The 298-nt window shown below is 50.7% G+C and overlaps 1 protein-coding gene across 1 annotated transcript in view; it reads right to left on the reverse strand.

The window, feature by feature from the left end:
- Positions 1–298, reverse strand: part of LOC125488089 (ataxin-2-like protein) — a 13,429-nt gene that overhangs the window by 8,968 nt on the left and 4,163 nt on the right. The gene's annotated exons all lie outside the window — the stretch shown is intronic.

Consider the following 298-nt stretch of genomic DNA (forward strand, 5'->3'; position numbering starts at 1 on the left):
AGAGAGAGAGAGAGAGAGAGAGAGAGAGAGAGATCAGAGGACAGACAGAGAGAGAGAGATCAGAGGACAGAGAGAGAGAGAGAGAGAGAGAGAGAGAGATCAGAGGACAGAGAGAGAGAGAGAGATCAGAGGACAGAGAGAGAGAGAGAGAGCAGAGGACAGAGAGAGAGAGAGAGAGAGAGAGAGAGAGAGAGAGAGAGAGAAGGGGAGAGAGAGAGAGAGAGAGAGAGCAGAGGAGAGAGAGAGAGAGAGAGAGAGAGAGAGATCAGAGGACAGAGAGAGAGAGAGAGAGAGATAG

This window comes from Rhincodon typus, chromosome 49 (genome assembly GCF_021869965.1).
Source record: "Rhincodon typus isolate 14 chromosome 49, sRhiTyp1.1, whole genome shotgun sequence".
Classification (NCBI taxonomy): domain Eukaryota; kingdom Metazoa; phylum Chordata; class Chondrichthyes; order Orectolobiformes; family Rhincodontidae; genus Rhincodon; species Rhincodon typus.